Source organism: Labrus bergylta, chromosome 8 (assembly GCF_963930695.1).
Source record: "Labrus bergylta chromosome 8, fLabBer1.1, whole genome shotgun sequence".
Classification (NCBI taxonomy): Eukaryota; Metazoa; Chordata; class Actinopteri; order Labriformes; family Labridae; genus Labrus; species Labrus bergylta.
The window spans coordinates 11,874,102-11,892,591 of record NC_089202.1 but is presented as its reverse complement, the minus strand read 5'-3'; the positions used below and the strand labels follow the sequence as shown (position 1 = coordinate 11,892,591).

At 38.8% G+C, this 18,490-nt stretch overlaps 1 long non-coding RNA gene across 1 annotated transcript; it reads right to left on the bottom strand.

The window, feature by feature from the left end:
• Nucleotides 1-11,458: 11,458 nt before the first annotated feature.
• LOC109994958 (uncharacterized) lies at nucleotides 11,459-13,158 on the bottom strand. Its single transcript, XR_002278442.3, has 3 exons — nucleotides 13,045-13,158; nucleotides 12,248-12,362; nucleotides 11,459-11,687 (listed from the first exon to the last, which is right to left on the bottom strand). It is a non-coding gene; the product is annotated as an uncharacterized lncRNA (long non-coding RNA).
• Nucleotides 13,159-18,490: the final 5,332 nt, after the last annotated feature.

Here is an 18,490-nt window from a genome sequence, read left to right as displayed (position 1 = left end):
TGAACATTCAAAACATCATTTAGCAGTTTACTGGATGTGTCTCATTGAATATTCACAACAAATGAAATAAACTGTAAACTTTGATTTGGTGAAATCAAAAGATTAATCAGGTGTTACTTTAAATTTCTCAGGAAAGAGAAATACTTTACAAGTGGAGAAGGTTGTAAAACAACTTTGAGCTTTTTTTTTAAGCGTTACACTTTGTCCTATCTGAATACAAAGGGAGCGAGACTTTGCATTTTTTTCTTCTTCTGTGTCCTTACTGGCTGTGACTGCAGTGTTTGAGCAATCCTTTTGCCTGAAACACGTATAATATCCTGTAGTTCTTGTGGTGCTGATTCATAGAGTTAAACCTGACCGATTAAACAGACAGCTGATAATACTGGCCGATCTTAGCTTATCCAGTGACTATCAGTATTGGCTAATTTTATCGCAGTTCTGCACTGATATTACTCGATTTATTCACCAGTTAAATAGCATTTCATTTGAGCATCAATATATTACACTAGCAGTTCTCCTTCTGATGTCACCAGCAGACTTTGCGGTGACGCACGTCCAGGTGCAGTTACTGTCCAGTTGAGTGACTATCTTGTCTCTTTTCAACAAGTGTTTGTTCTGCATTTGAGCAATCAACACTTTAAATGTGTATCTATATCTATCTATCTGTACAGATTAAATTTAGATCTAAGAAAGATATCTGCCAATATATTGGTATCAGATTATGTCCCTAGTTAAAATGAAGAGTTTTCCATAATAGTAGCTGAGTAGCTAGTAATTGAGCTAGAAGTTTCTGATCAGGCTTTCAGTCAGATAGCTTAAAAACCACATATATTGCAGTGGACTGTTACGTATTACATAACCATTAAATAAATGTAAATATCACAAAATAAAAATGTTTCCATTAAAAGGTACAAACGCAGGGGTCATCCATCTTTCACTGCAGAGGTAACATCTTAAGTCTGATGTTGAATGCACAGCTGTTAGCCACCTGGGTTGTGTATATATTTAATGGATTCAGAGAGGTCACAGAGCGTCCAAATGCCATACTATCCAAAAGTCGCTCGCATGCTGTTAGGACAGAGTGATAGAAAAAAAGTCACATCACACTATGATATCTCAGCTTGAGTTTGGAAATTTTACATTTTTTACAGATTTAAGAACTGCTGTGGGGTTTGTAAGATGCAGGCTTTTTTTAGTCGAGTCAATGAGCCTCTAATAAAAGATGTAGTTTCATTGGTTAGAGTTTTAAATCAGAATTCAAGCCTCTGCTGCATTGATTTCTAATTTAAATTCCCTGTACTTTCTGGAATTACATAACTTTGGCACTCTTCTAAAGCTCACAGAGATCTGTCTCAATGTTGTGCGCATGAATGTATTCCCAGCAGACTCACAACTCTCTCTCTCTTTCTCTCGCTCGCTCTCAGTCGATCCACACTGGATGTTGTAGTGACAAGCTTTTCATGTTGCCATGTTAACTGTAGTAAACAAATCCACTGACACAATTAAAAGAGGATTGTGTTACTGTTCACTTTCAATATTTCATTTCATTTCTTCATGCCTGATAGAAAATGTTCCGCCCCACTTGCAGCTGAAATGTGCACATTTTGAATTATTTCCGCTTCAAAGTAAGAACTGTATTATAGGTTATTGTTGTTGCAGCTCATCCCTTGTTGAACTGCTAGTGTATACAGAACACTCAAGCTTTTTTTTTTTAAACATAAAATAGTCATTTAGCTGTTGATGACCAAAACCTAAAACTCCTATCTGTAATAGCTTCTGATATTACAAACATAGTTTAGCTTTTTTCATGTTAATTCAAGAATTACAAATGTTACAATGTTACAATTCACTTCGCGGACGCTTTTATCCAAAGAGAGTAAGTACAACACTAATACATTCATACACCGCCACTGAAGCAGCGGGAGCAATGCAGGGTTAAGTGTCTTGCCCAAGGACACATCGGACATGTTGCTCAGCTGGGGATCGAGCCCTTGACCTTCTGGTTGAGAGACGACGACTCTACCAACTGAGCCACAGCCGCCCCATTAATTAAAGATGGTAACAGACAATCAGGACTGCAGACTGCAGAAGGAAGGTAACTGTGAATGTTGTTGTAGAGTTTTGCAGCAGATAATTAATGGTACTACGCTGTGATAAAAAGTCTTATGGTATAATTATATTACATATTTTTGCCTACATTCTCACAGAGAAGCTCAGTTATTCATCCCCACAGCTGAGGGCCCAAACTAAAACTTCACACTTCATTTCTATGGCTCTCCGACTATAGACACAGTAGGCAACTTCTTCACTGTGCAGCGCTGGAAGAGATCAGCGCTGTTAGACTATTAAAAACAATAAACATCTGCTTTTCTGTCTACCACATATTGCCACAATGTGTCGCAGCATCAGCTAATTAAAAAAGCGTCCCTATATGCACACAAGCTTGACTCGAACACTCTTGATTACACTCTCAGTCGACTTCACACAAACTTTGAGGAGTGACGCACTAATACATTAAATATAGACAAACATTAAAGAGTTTTGAGGAAATTAGGAGAAACACATAAAGAACTTCAAAACTCCTATTCCCAACCTCCCACTGGGGCAATCGCGGCTCTTTGCTTCCCTTCAGAACCAATCGGGGGAGAGCTAAATGAGCCTCAGTCATCAGAGGACTGGATGATTGGTTTGGGGCTTTGAGAAAGAGATAGATGCTCTCTGAGAAACACATTAATCTAAAAAAAAAAAGAGAAAAACCCAAGAAAGACTATTTCAGTGTGGGACCACATGTAGAAAGTGTTGTTTTTTGGAAAAGGCTGATTCTTAGATAAATGTGGCTGAGTTAATTTTTCAGATACAGCATGCAAGATATAATAAAGCAGGCTCAGGATCTGATTTTTTTCAATTCACGACACATTAACTCTCTCTGCAGCCTAATGCATCCTCTAGAATGAAACATAGTTAGACAATTTCAGAGTCAATAACAGCCATCGGAAACAGAAAATGAGACCATTCTTCTCATAGAATGTAAAGGGGAATAAATCTCATCACCACATCAAAATCTGTAAATATCACTCACTTATTATGTGTGTGTCATATAATGTGTGCACCTTATATTGAAACCTAATAAAGTCTAAAGGATTAACTGCACTCACAGTGTTTTAGCAGCTCAGCGACCCTTTTCCCTTTTAAAGGTCCCTGCCACAGTTAAAATTGCCTCGCTGTTAAATAGAATATGATCATATTATTTTATTTGCCCACCGGCAAATATACCTTCACTTTACAGCAGAGACAATTGACTGCACAAGTAGCAGAATTAAATACAATATCTGCACAGAAACAATGAATAGTGATGTGTTAAAACAGACTCCCCCCCCCCCCCCCCCCACACACACACACACTCACACACACACACACACACACACACACACACACACACACACTCAGAAGACGGCCTTTACTTTGGGTATCACTTATTTATAAAAGTTCAGTCTAACAATGACGCACTGATGACTATGAGGACAAGTCATCTTCATCTATTAATGCATGTGTTACTTCATATTCATGCAGCCAAAAATAGTGGTGTGTGGTTTTGGGCGTTGGGGATGCCCTCACAAGATGATAGAGAAACTAAAGAGAAAATATAAAACAGACAGAACAAAAATGAAACTATGGGAAACACTCTTGTTTGCATGTGTACATGTTTATGTGGTCTAATATTTTTTTGAAGTGTGTCAGACCTCTTTCAGCCCAAAACATTTTCTTGGAAAAAATTGATCTATATTTGCTTCCATCATTTTGTGACACTACTCCATACAGTCATGAATGAGAGATATGAAGCTAGAGTCAGAAGGCAGGAGTGTTATATATGACCCGTGTCGTCTGCCTGCTCTTTGCTACCGTAGCTGTTAGTTTTTACTTGTTTGCGTCTTGGAGAGATCATCAGTCAGCAGTAAACATTTGCACCATAGAAGAAGACACTGAATCTCCAGCAGCCCCATGTGGTGTTTTTTTTAGAAAAGTGACCTGCTCTCTGAAGTGTCTGCAGACCAGAGATGAGACATCCTCCCTACAGAGATCAATAAAGTATCACATTATTTCTTATTCTCAGCTCCGATGCTGCAACAACGTTGACACATTTTGCACTCTTTGATGGTTTTTGTGGGAGCTGTACTCATGTAGTAATCTGACAATAAGACAGGTATAAAAGAAAAGCACAACTTTCTTTGACGAGAGACAGGGTTAGCATGGCGCACACCTAGTTTAGATAAGATGCCATGTGATTCTGTAAAATATATCATGATATAATTCCATACAATATGATATGATACTGAACACTACAACATGATGTGCTGTGATAGGATACGATACAGTAAAGCGAGTTAAAATGAGTTAAAACTGATACGATAGATAGATACAATTCGACACAATCCAATGACGCAATTGATTATGGTAAAGTATGAACCATATGGCATATAATAGCTAACAATACTTAAAGGGAACCTATATCTTAAGAAATGTCGACCTTGGTTTGGTTTTACATTGTTATCATGTAATGTATGTTGTACAAAAAGACACACTAGATTCGCAAATATCAATTCACATGCAGACCACCATTGTTGTATATACTGCAATGCACTCTGGTTAGTGACGTCAAATGGTTGCATCATCTGTCCATTCTTTTTCCCCATGTGATGTTAGTCCGTTAAGCCTTTTGAAGTCGTACAAAGTGTAAGTGAAGAAGATAATAATGACAAAGTTACTTGCGGTGCCAATCAGAGAGGTGAGGAGGCGAGAGTGGAGCTAATACGTTCATGTCTGTATGACAACTGCTTGTCAATGTCGACCGAGAGAGGAAAAGAGCGAGAGGTTGAATACCTGGTATAAGCGATGTGGCCTGGTTGATCATAACCAGAGTATATACTTCTATACACAGCTGTTCACACCTTCATCAGCACAATAATTTGGTCTAAATGGGTCTCCAGTGACCACCTGGTGACTTTCCCACTCCAAATGCAAATAAGATGAATCATTCCACATTTACTTTAAACAACCATTAAAAACATGAATACATGCAGGTCATACCTTAGGACCGAGTTATTCACAGCATGTGGAGACATCGATGCATTATATCAGCGTGTGACATAATGGGTGTGATATAACGGAATTACAGGAATGATCAAGCTATTTATATAGTTAATCAAGTTTCAATTTCAATTAAAATGTTGTCTTCCGACAATCATGACATCAAAATCATGATCTCAATATCAGTCAAAATAATCTTGACTAGGATTTTTGCCAAAATCAAGCAGCCCTAGGTACATACACCCTGGACACTTTACACACTGACACTTTACACTGTTTACATTATTCTATATTTTATATTTTGTATTTTCAAAAAATTATTTTTTAAATTTTACATTATATTCTATTTTACTGTATATATATATGTGTATTAGTAATTTGAGTGTTTATTGCATGGCCTTGCGGAACAGTCTTTACATTTCACTGCACATCTGTATGAGCATGTAACAAATACAAATCTTGAATCTTGAATTTTGAATACATAAACCACGATAAAGTGAATGACACAAGCAGGAGATGTGAGCCAGAGCGATCATCAATCGTTTTAGAATAAAGCAGGGCAGTCACAGATCTCTACGTCTGTGTATTATAAAAACAATGATGACTAATAACACCAGTCCACGTTAGTGTTGTTTCTTTTTTCGTCCAACAGTTGTTGTGTATTAATCATACATGTCAGGCCCTGTGTGGTTTCAGGACATGTACTCCAGATGAATTAGTGTTATTGTTGGTTCTGTAGGAGCTGAATAGAGGTTAAGAGGGCTTTTACTTTGAGGTGTTAGCTAGCCGAATCACTGCGTGGACTCCTATCATATTAGTACGGATGAGGCGTTAGCTGGCAAAGTTAGAATGGATGTTTTTCCTCCCTGGGTGCTCCTGGGAGGATAAACAGGCCATCCATAATTAACAGCTGCCCCGCCTGCATTCTGATCCACTCTGCTTTAAAAAGAACAACTGTCACCATTGGTTAGAGAGCGAGGGAGGAGAGAGGGAGCAACAGAAGAAGAGACTCATAGATGAGGAGATAACGCTCTGGCAACACGCAAACAGACGCACCCACTCATATTGAAAGACAAGTCCATTCAATGTACAGTTATTAAAGGTATAAGCATCAGAGGTAAAGACCAACACTTTTCTTTTCCATTGCCTGCAGACCTCACACTCACACACTCCCACACACGAAGGGAGAAACCTACAATATGTTACTCACACCCATAAATGGGCGCACATTTTGCTCCTGGCTCTGGAATGAGCAGTGAATTGCTCTATAATGTATTTAGTGGGAATAGGCTCGACAGTGAAACAGGAAGCTTCCACTTTGTGCTTCTCCTGATACAAGAACACATTTATACAAAGCTCTGTAGTGTAAACCACATTTAAACAGCAGCCTGTTACTTTTAGTGGAGTTTGTGTCACACACTTTAAAAGCTTATTAAAGTACTTTAACTTGTTCCCCATAGAAACTGAGCATTATATCCTGGGCTCTGACGGGGTTAGAAAATAAACCCCTTCCACTGGACGGGCAATGATTTTGTTTCGTTTTACAGCCAAATTCATAATGAATGTCGCTTGTAAAACCCGTGAAGGGATGCAGTGGCTGGTGTAGCTGAAGGGTGGGAATTTTACGGGCATAAAAGTTATTATTCCATTTTGTCGATAAATCATTGTCAAAGTAAAATGTTTTAATATTGTGCTGCTTTGTCATCCACTTACCTGAGTTTGTTCTGTGCCAAATAAGTGAACCATGATCTCACTTAAAGGTTTGTGAACCCCAATATAATTTTCAAGCTCAGCATCTGGAAATTTTTGGACTATAAATGCTGTATTTGGACACAAGGGGGCAAAGGCATTGTCACATCACTATTCAGGTTGAAAGGTCGCTCACAGGTATCACAAGTCGTCAATCACAGGTAGCCACGCCCTGAAGCATACCCTGCAGTGTTGTGGATTTGAAAAGATGTATATATTTGAATTTTTGAATTTTATATACTTTATCAATCCCTGAGGGGAAATATTTTTTATTTAAATCAAAATATAAAAAATATATTTTGTTAAAATTTCTTCTTTCAGAATTTGGCGATATCTAAAAAAAATCTATTTTTCAGTGTCAGGTTAATCAAAATTTCAGCAAGTCAAAAATTCTAATCAGACTTGGAGTAAATATCCAAGCAAGTTCTGGACATCTCCACAAAATGTACAATCTGATTATTTACCAACAAATATTTATGATAAACCAAACCTCCCAATGTAAGATAATATGTAGAAAATCAAATACACCTCTGCAAACTATAATATAGTAGCTGTTGTGACTCTTTTGATTCCATGAAGCAACAGTGTATTGTATGAGGCTCTTCTGAGAACATTTGCATAGTTGTTGGCAGTTTTACATGCTAAGTCTGATTTCCACCCTATTTATAATAGATATGTGTTGTTGTGTTTGAGATGCGTCAGAATCCAGGGCAGTTGTCGTGGGGACCAGATTGACAGTGGAACAACAACAGTTGATTGTACTGAATGTTTCTGGCAGGAAAAGTAGTACTGTTCCTTTGTGTTTTCTCTCTCCCCTCCTCTTTCTTTTTTACTGTCTTTGCTCCTTTGTTCCCCCCTCTTCCTCCTCTCCTTCCTTATGTTTCCTCCCCTCTCTCTCTCCCTTTCCTTTGCCAGATCTTTCCTTCCGTCCTCCCATCTTTTCCCTTTCCCCTCTCTCCCCTCCTCTACAAATCTATATGCAATCATCCCACTGCAGAAGTCCAATTTAAATGTGGAACAAATGTTGTGACAGACTAAAGCTGGATAGAAGTCCTTATCCGCAGAGTGAGAACTGAATTATCCTGCTTGACTGAGCTGCTGACACACACACATTGAGAAGGAGAGAGGGAGAAAGAGAGGCAGAGAGAGAGAGAGGCCACAAAGTCTCATCAGAATTAAGCTAACCTTTCTGTCTGTCTATTAGTCACCCTGGAAGCCAGTAATTCCTTAATTCCACTATGGAGAGACATTCACACATATTCTTTAACTTCAATTTGTCTGTCGAGTTTCATCTTTCCTCAGTGGTCCACAAGAGCTGCTAGGACACCTGTGGAAGAAAAACTAAATGGATAGTCCTGAGTTCAGTATGGCAGAGAATAAAGGACACATGATACTGTAGCAGTACTAAATACTTACTTTAACCAACAATCCAGCTTTGCAAAGTGATTGGCAAGTTGGAGGTGAGAAAGTGAGCAAGTTTCAAATTTCACTGATAGGCTGCTTTGTTCTTTAAAAAATGAATACCATGACTTTTCCTATCAGAGCCCCACCATGACTGACATTATCCCCCATTAGCCCCAATTCATTAGCCCCAATTCAAAGGACCACCATGTGTTGCTCCACTCCATGATTTTACTTGCCAAAGAGAGGATTTGTTGAAGAACCTGCTGTCTTGATATACCTTAAATTACACCATTACATCATCAGTGTAGAAACTGTATGTGAGGAAGATTCAAAAACAAAAGTGGCCGATATTCATCTTGCAGAGGATACTTTTTTTTTTTTAGTCTGTAATGGCAGCTCTATCATGGCGGCCACCACGACAAGACAAGTCCTGTTACAACTATAAAAAGAAGGATTTCTCTGGCTTTGATAACTGTTGGATATGTTTGAGGTAATTGTAAGTACTCAACAAAATAAAATATATAACAGGTTAAGTCAATTTTTTTAAGATATTTAATGTGATCATTCTTATAAAATTCTACATATTGTACCTTTAAACATCATCCAGAATTAGAGATGCCATTATGAACAAATATCAAACGGACTAAGTGGACACTTTATGATGAGTACACTACCCTTAATATGTATTGTTAATTTTATAACATTCTTAAACACGTGTTTTAAGGGAAAACTGATCTTCACCATGTTTGATCATTATGTTTACAGATGATAAAATTGTATTCCCCCAGTGCCAGATAGTGCGTCATCCCTTGCAGATTGCAATGGTGCATGGGGAATCAAGTACGTCCTACAACTTTCGGTCACATCCACAGATTTTTTTTTTAAGCATTTTGCATTTCTTAGCAGTGCTAATAGAAACTAGCTTTCCAAAACAGTCTTAAAAACAACAATAACTTACTGAAAAAAAAAAAAAGATTATTTTGCACTGAAATGGGTCCCAGCAAAGCTTTTCTCTAATTGTTTGCTGCAGACAAAACAGTTGTTTATCAGAGAATCCTTGTTGTCGGAAACTGAAGTGTTTTTATTTTGGGTCATTCAGCCCGGATGATCCAGATTGCTGCTGTTACAACAACAACACATCAATGTTTAATAGTCTGCATTGCAGAGATAATGCTCCGATAGTCACAGTTAAATCTGTTTTGGTGTGTGTCTTGAGTTTTTGCATAGCAGTGACAAATGGAGACTGAGAAAGATGGGGAGGGAGAGGGAAGCCATGAGGGGAAACCATGTCATAAATATGTTAAAATACATCCATAAAAGTCCATTTCAATTCATCACTTTTTATTTCAACAATCATCTTCAGACTCAGACATTTATTTCTGGTCATCCCTGAGCCACACGCCAAATCCTGTTTCGTAACAATTTGATTTATTCTGCCAACAGGGAGAATGATAAGAAAGCTGATAGTGCTGCCAAGTCCTCAAAGAGCAGACTGCAGAAGACACAACATGAAACATTCAGCAGAAATTGGCAACTGCTTTTTCAGTGTAAATAAATCAATTAGATGAACAGTGCCTGGAATAAAACGCATTTTCCAAGGCTATGGGCCCATTTTCTGGTTCAGAGCTGCTGGTGCTGTTATGAAATAAGGCTCATTTGGGTGTAACAAACAAAAAAGGACACTACATTTCCATAAACAGAGTGGAAGTAGAAATTATTACCATGCTTTCAGGACTTATGCGTCCACTTTAACACTGTTGATATGGAAGTGGATTCCATGTTTAAATGCCCCCTTCTCTAAAGCAATGCAACAGTATCACCAGGAAAGAACTGACTATTCTGTTACCTCTGCCTGTGTTTGACAGCTGCCTCAATGGGCTGCCTGTACTGCTTGTCTTTTATTTGTATGAATTTGACTTTCATAATAGCCCGTCACCCTCAAATATTTTTTATACTTACGTTTTATTACGTCTACAGACATTGAACCCATGTTGAAAGGTGCATTATAACATGCTTTGATGTCTTTAAGACCATCCACAGTTCATTTCATGGTCTTTGTTTGCTGAAAACCCTGTGACTGCAGAATAAAGAAAGAGAGCAAATCCTGAGATGACACAGAGCCTCATCCCTTTCACATGGGCTTCAATTAAAGAGCAAGATATTCCAAACATCCAAAAATGAGTCCTTTTACAGGGCATTTTCAAAATCTGACATACAGTGTTGGTTAAAAGAGCTTTAGAAGAACATAAATAGAGGTTACACAATGTCAATTAATAGTTTTTAGGTAACAGATTAACAAGAATACATCTCAAACAAATACTCACCTTTTGAACTTGATCAACCTTGTAAGTTAACAAACAGCTGCTTATTTTATATCGGCAGCATATAGAGCAAAATTGGCATTCATGTGGAGTTATGTTCATATCCAAACTCCTTAAGGAGTACCTGACAGACAACACTGCAGGAATGTGACAATGCCGACAGAATAGTGAGATCGGGGGAGGGTGGGGGGGGTGTATCGTCCACTGCATGCCTGGTGAAAACATGTAAAGTAAGTAAACAAAGTATGAAGTCAAGTAACATAGGTTAAAAAAAAAAAAAAAAAAGCAAAATTGTTTAAGATGAACATGGTTTACTTATTCCACAGGATGCCACTGTGACAGTTACAATAAATCATAAACTGATACTTAGGCATAATGTACAGAAGTTTAAATACTAAGAAAATATTTAAGCAGCATTTGCATGCATTTCTAATTGGCTTTAGTTATCTACCATCATTGTTGCCATTTAAATGCACAGTCTGTAAATTCCACCACCAGGGGGCTCTCATTTAAACAATAGCACAAAATGACATCGAGGCTGGTGGGGAATCATGGGAGTGAAAACGCTGACAAATGGACTCTCTTGACTATAGTCAAGACAAACCTGCGAAACAGACCCGAGGAAAAGAGTATGTTAACTGACTTTGTATCCAAGTATAATTTACATGTAATTTTTTAATCAAAGCAGCACATACAGCAACAATACGGCAGCAATTCCCACTTATGCAGCAGTCTTTGAAGTGACATGCGTGGTTTTCGAAGCAACAATAAGTATGTCTGTAATGGGGGCCGCTACGACAAGACACGTCCTGTTACAACCATGAAATTACAGATTTCTCTGGCTTTGATAACTGTTGGAAATATTTGAGGTAGCGAGTACTCAACAAAATAAAACATAGGCCAATTAAAATTTTAATTAATTAAAACATAATGTAAAAAGTCTACATGTTGTACATTAAAGTAGAGTTGGTTTGTTACACTACAATTACCAAAACATGAGATATTTTAGGTCTTAACCCCGATTGTGTTACTGCTTCTGTGCTGGAGGTGTCATGTTTTCAGGTTGTCAATCAATCCATCAGTCCATTTCTTGAAAGCATGATATCTCAGGTCGTATGGAGGGGATACCTACAAAATGGGCACAAATGTTCATTTAAGGACACATTTTGAAGAAATGGGAACAAATTCTAAGAGATCACATTTCAAAACTAAAAACTAACTTCACTCTTACTATATTGTCCCTAAAAAATGTGTTCTTACTGTGGCACGGGTTGGTAAATGGTAATAATGTCAAATAATAATTGACAACCCCACCTGGGGGCTTGCACCCCGGGAAATACACAACTTAAGACTCCAAATGTAAATAATTAAGAGACAGATTCGAACACTGATGAGACAGAGACATGGTTTCAAAAGAATTTAAGGAGTTTATTTGGATAAAGCAAATGAAATATGGAAACTAAGGTGGACTGAAGCATTGGGGAAGAAAAAACTGGTTGAACAATATAATAATGCAAATACTAAGGACAATTAAGATATTTTTATTGATCACAGAATTCAAATATGTAAAATGTAAAGTTGAGGTTTAAAACACTACCAATCCAGAAATAAATCAAAACTGAGCTTAAGCAAGGAGTGAAGAGGCAGACTACACTGAGGAAGGTGTGGGGGTGCTACCACATACTCACCCTTGTGAAGCACAACAAATCTCACAGCAATCCAAACTTTAGTGTAGTCCATTTGTGACCCAGTGCTCTTAACTCGCATGTGCACTGTGGGGACCTAGCCACCCCAACTAAGTGGCTGAAAGAAAAACACAATTAATCAAATAGCCAAAACAAAGTAAACAAGCAATTTCCAGTTGGTTGACAGCAAACTAAATAAAGACCAAGTCAAAGTAATACAAAAACAGAACAATGTGAACAAACTAAACTAACAGGGACAATCAGTGAGTTGGGACCAAAAAGAAAAGTACTCAAACTAAAGGCAAACACTACAAAAAAGGAGGCAAAACAGCAGAAAAGGGGCAAAACAGCAGCAGGAGTTAAGATAAGAGCATAAATACAAGGTAAGAGCATAAATGAAAGAACAGTAAGAAGTAAAAGAAGATAAAAATAGTAAAACCAGTAAGACATTAAGAAGACGACATCACATAAAAACAAGTCTGTAAAAGTACGTTTTAAGAACGGATTTAAAATAATTGAAGGAATCTGCAAGCCTCATCTCCTCAGGGAGGTCGTTCCAAAGTTGAGGGGCCCTGACTGAAAAGGCCCGGTCACCTTTAGTTTTAAGTCTTGACTTTGGAACGACCAGGAGGCCCCCACCTGAGGATCTAAGACTGCGGGCTGGCTCATATGGTGTCAGTAGCTCTGTTATATAGCTTGGAGCCAGCCCTGTCCGTGCTTTAAAATAATCAGTAATGAGTAATGATCTCATTAACTATTTAAAACAAACAAGTTAAACATTGCATCAAAGCTGTACTCACCAGAAGCAGCAACACCAAACAAATGCCAGACAGGAGCAAAAGCACAAGCCATGTAGCAGGCATCCAGGTGCCTTACATAAGCCCACCTGATTAGTGAGCCAGGGGAGGGGACAGGTGAGAGGCTGCATTCAAGGGCTCTATATTTGGTGTTGTCTACCACATTACCATTATTCCCAATCCATTCTTTTAGGTGTGATATCTAATGCGCACAGAGGATATAACCTCAAATTTACATCACTGTACACTTGGACTTCAGCATTGTCGGATTTGATTTTGGGATTCAATGGTCAATGTGGCCACTGTGGCCTCATGTCTGGCCCACTCCAGTGAGTTTAATAATGTACATATATAGATATTTTAGTGATGACATCCCTGTTACATCTGATTGTATAGCAAGCTCTACAGTTCTTAAGCTTTCTGAAGCTGTTTTTTAAGGGTATGTTATTCTTCATATATATACAAAAGCATAAATGTATCCTACAGTTGTTTACTGTTTCACACACAATGTCACTGTCATTCTTTTGGAAACATGTGGTTGGATATAAACTGACTGTTAGGCAGAGGCATTCAGCTGCAAGGTGATAATTCTATTTTACGTTATGAAACCACAAAGGACATGAAGTTACAGGTGTAAGGAACATCTATCCCCTGTAGAGGAACAGTTTCCAAGTGATGTGTTTAATTGAAAGGTATACAGCAACTGTATGTTTGTATGTCAGTTGCTGGTTTGTAACTTTGAGTTGACAAATTATTCCAAACTCAGTGGCTTATATTGTTACCGTGCTGTTACCTCTGTATGCCCTAAGGCATATGCACACAAACACAAACACACAGGTGACTGTTGCTTTATGCCATGTTGTGCTCCCTGGAGCAATCTGAGAGCGACACTCACACACACACACACACACACACACACACACACACACACACACACACACACACACACATACACGCACACACACACACACACACATACACACACACACACACACACACACACACACACACACACACACACACACACAGGACAATGATACATTCAGACACACACATCCAGCTCTGACTTGTCTTCATGTTCATCTCTTTGAACTCTTGACAGACAGACAGACAGACAGACAGACAGACAGACAGACAGACAGACAGACAGACAGACATCAGTGTATCGCAGTGGTGTTCGGTGTTTTGGTGGCACATTTAAGAAAACAACAAGGTTTTCAGGCAAACTGAATTGACCCAAATTGGTTTAGCTTGGAGGAGAAAAAGATAAGCTCATTAAATTTAATTTTAGTCAGTTACTGTTGATGTGTACTAGATTTTTAGGAAGCCCTACCAAACTACCTCTTGCATTTATGTGGCATTATTACTGTTTCACATAAAGAGGTTTTGAATGCTACTGCAATACTCCACTTTCAGGCAAACCCTTCTCAGTGGTTTTTTCCCCTCCTCTTTCCATCTGTTCAGCCATTATTTATTTGTCTGTCATCTTTGTTTTGCCAGTAAATTCATTTTTCTTTTAGCCTCCTTGTTTGTGTGTTTGTGTGTATGACCATGACTAACAGGTCACTGCTGTTCAGCACTGCAGCCAATCCCTTTAGGTCCTCCTCTCTGCTGCTTGTTTAGCGACCTTGACAGCCTTTCGCTGTCCCTCTGAGTCGCACAATTTGCCCCCTCTTTCCCCCTCTCTCCCCTATCTTCTCACTCGCCTCTTTTTGTCCTATTTCCTCCTTCTGATCTCCTCTGCTCTCTGTTCTTGCTGGTCTCTTCCTCTATGCCCCATGTTTAGCAACCTTGACAGCCTTTTCCATCCCTCCAGCATAAATCAGCCCCACTCACACTCTGTTGCCCCATATCTCTCTCTTCCCTCTGTCCTCTCTTTCTTCTTGTCACTCCACAGTTTTTCTTTCAATTCATTTACTCTTTATCCCCGCTCTGTTGCCCTCTTCCATATTTCCCTATTCACGGCCTGTGATTTATATCAGCATGTTGTGTTGTCAAGTCAAATAAAAACTGATTGCAATGTCCAGGGAGTCATTTCAGAATAAGAAATCATTCCACAAACTCTTAGGTAAAATAAGCTTGAAAAAGAAAACATCATATTGATCTTTTCACTGACCTATCATCAAGCAGCCAGAACTTGACTTGTCATCACAGAAAATGTCTAATATTTAATTGTAATATGTTCACCATAGACTCATTAGTTCTAAAAAAAAGATGAACCACTTAAAACTCAAGTACTGTAAAATGAGACATCACATTGTGAAATAACTGTCCAGGATAAAGCATGACTCTCAGTCTGTCTTATAACATCCTGTGAATATTATAAATTAACCTGAGTTAACGGTTTTACCACCGTGTGTGTTATGATAACACTTACTGTAAGTTTCAGTTGACTGCATCAAACTGCATTTTAAATGTTAACTATATTGGCTGTGTCAGACTCAGCACACTTGTCTCGTTTGTTCTGTCAAGGTTGGTTACACGTCTTTTTTCTACATAATATAAACACAGATTTGTATCCATTGCACCTGCGACCGCACACTCCCACAGATTCATGTGATTGATTCGGGGGATTGTGTCATTACAGGAAAATACTTTACGTGGACTGCAGTGACTGAGTTCCACTCTCACCAAGTGCCTGTGACTCCACCTTGAAAATAAAACCCTGAAATCACTTCAAACATCGTCTAGTGTAAGATCAGCATGAGCCAGCAAACTCTTTGACTCACCTCCTCCCACATGCCCTCTCCGTCCCTCCCCTCTCCCCCCCTCGAACTTCCACACATCTTCTCATCTTATCCCCTCTTTCTATTTGTACCTCTTTCTTCTCCCACTTCCTCCCTCTCTATATCTACTTCCTTTCTTCTCTCTTACCCGCTTTTCCTCTGCCTCTCCCCTCCTCTTTCTCTCGCTCGCCTCCTAATCCCTCCTCTCCACCCTAATTTAAACTCTTTGAAGCCTTCAATAAGGCTCCATAATAAGCTTCTCCCTCTCCAGGCAAGGCAAGGGAGCAGCCTCCCAGTTGCATTCTGCCACTATGTGAGCGCTGGCGTGTTTGTGTGTGTGTGTGTGTGTGTGTGTGTGTGTGTGTGTGTGTTTGTGTGTGTGTGTGTGTGTGTGTGTTTGTGTGTGTTCTCTATTTATTAGTGTCTCTGCTTGTGAGCTTTCATGCCTGTGTTTGTGCATGAACTGTGTACAACTTTGTGTTTGTAAGAAGTGTGAACTTAAACGCTCAGCAGAGGGCCATGAGGGGAACAGAAGAGCATATTGTGGAACATTTCAGAATAAGACTCCACTGCAGATTAAAAGTAGGTTATTGATGCTAACCACAACAATTTCAGCTGCATATTATATTTAATTTAATTTTTTTCAGATTCATCGGAATTGGAAGAAAAGTTATCCATCTGAATTTCTCATTATGGACCTAGTTGAAGCCTAAATTAGTGTTTTGAACACTTGACGGGATTATTTTCTTCAGCCAAATTGGCTGACACTTCATGAGTGTTCTGCACATTTATCCACAGATTGGGCTGGTACAAGTGGATTTATCTCTTGTTGAATTACCTTTAGGCTACTTCACGATATGTCAAACAGCTAAATTTTGAATCTTTTCCGTTTTTGGAGCTTCAAAGGTTAGAAAGAGATCCCATTAGAAAGAGAAAGCGTTGGTCACTCATTTAGTGGAGAATCCTTCATGTTAAAGAAACCGCTTGTGGCTGTGCTTATAAGAACCCCTGAGCAGCCAAGAGGGATGTAATGTGGCTTTGTTAATATGCTGCAAAACCTTTTATGGGAACATGCTGGGTTGGCTGGTTGTGCATGCTAACTAAATGTTTGAGACTGCTGTTCCTACAGTCAACCTTGTTTTTTTATACAGTACCATGTAGTTTAAGTAACTAAAACTTAAATCAATGTTAACTTTCCAGATAAGAAATTACTAACCAAAATTAGAAAAAACAAATTAGAAACACTCCTGTTTGCTATTTTGAATGGCGGTCAAAGGGCAACTTTTTGTTTCATTTGTAGGACTTGTTGTAGGACGCATTTATAAAATACCTGGGATGAGATTGTCTTAGTTCACTGGGTTGTACTTGTAAAGGAATTTAAGAAAAAATGAAAAGGCAAGAAACATTGTTTGTCCCCAATTTAGCAATGATATCTCTTTAAAACCTGAAATAAAGAAATCTCTGGACTTCATCATGAGCATGATTTCTGCGTTGTGGCATTTCTTGGGTCTAGAGGGATTGTACAATATGTTTGCTGTCACGGTTAGTTTTATTTTCAGCTACAGTTGTGCTAATTGTGGGAATTTGGCAGTTTATCTTTGCCTGCTGAACTTCTTTTTGAGCTGTAATAGATTAGAGACTGGCTTCAGCACACACACATACATAAACACACACACAAACTCACTAAGCACTTACTATAGCACTGGTCTAAAACACACAGCAAATGCACACACTCACACACATTCAGGGAATACACATACAATGCACACTGGCTTACTGTGCACAAACACACACTGTCACACAGACACACACACTTACACACAAACATGCGCTGTATGGGTTTATCTTCATGATGATAGTAATCAGTATGATGCCCACTGGCTAGAGCAGCAGACTGCTTGGTAGTCATTACCGTTAGCTGTTTACAGCCGTTAATCAAATTAGCAAGTCAGACACACACAAAAGTTCACCAACAAACACTCTCACACACTCTCACACGCGCGCACACACACACACACACACACACACACACACACACACATATTCAAATGTACAGAGCTACACTCAGTTGACACGGTTGTAAAAACACACACACATCCACAGCACACACACATAGAAGATGTAAACATGGAGAATTGCTCAGAGTTCCATCTGAGATAAATAATCTGTCCTGAAGCGGAGACACAGGTAGAGAGAGCGAGGAGGAGGCAAACAGGAAGAGAGATTTGCACACTTCTGTAGGTAGAGAGATGTAAATGAGATAACTACAGAAAGACAGTGAGGAGGAAAAAAGAGACATGGGGAGTCAGTGGGTGGTAGAAAGACAGAGTGAAAAGACGATCTGAACAGGAATTGAACTTATGCTCAGTTTTCTCATAACTGAAATGTTGAAGTTTCCTACGTCTCCAAACCTACAACAAATAAACAGTGACAACTAAAGCAGGGAGCCTGGAGGCTATTAGAGAGCTTTAGTATCTACTCGAGTCTACATTTGTTATCTAGAGGCCAACTTTTTGAGGCAATGTTGATGGGAAGATTAGTTTCCAATACATCATTATAGGCATACAGTTAGCTCTGCAATCTATATATTATGAATTATATAAGAGTTGCTCAATACCCCACATACATTACCTTAAAAACAAGTAATATCAGCTATCAGGAAATAGCAATTACAGTAAAAGTGAAAGTACTGATGGTAATAACTGGCTGCACCTCTTTTAGAC